Here is a 394-nt window from a genome sequence, read left to right as displayed (position 1 = left end):
ATGGTTTTGGTGTGGTGGAGGTGATGGTTGGTGTGGTGGAGGTGATGGAGGAGTAGGAGAAGGAGAGAATGGAAGATGGTGATGAAAACATGGTGGGGGAGGCCATGGCTGTTTTTGTGTGGGGATAGAATATGGTGCAGGAAAACGTTAATGTTTGATGTTTGTTTATGTCCGATATGTTATCTTGTGTGATTGGTGCTTTTGAGCGGATTTTTTTCTTATCCAGAAGTTACAGGAATCACACGATTCAGCTGACGTCGATTCTCACCGTGTACCTTCTTTTTAGCAATTTATTTAAATAAAACAATTAGAGTAACTATTTACATAGATACAATCATACAAAATTGATTATATGTGTATCCTATTAATTTTAAAAAGATAATGATAATATAAA

The sequence above is a fragment of the Arachis ipaensis genome, chromosome B08, assembly GCF_000816755.2.
Source record: "Arachis ipaensis cultivar K30076 chromosome B08, Araip1.1, whole genome shotgun sequence".
Classification (NCBI taxonomy): domain Eukaryota; kingdom Viridiplantae; phylum Streptophyta; class Magnoliopsida; order Fabales; family Fabaceae; genus Arachis; species Arachis ipaensis.
This window is presented reverse-complemented; position numbering follows the sequence as displayed.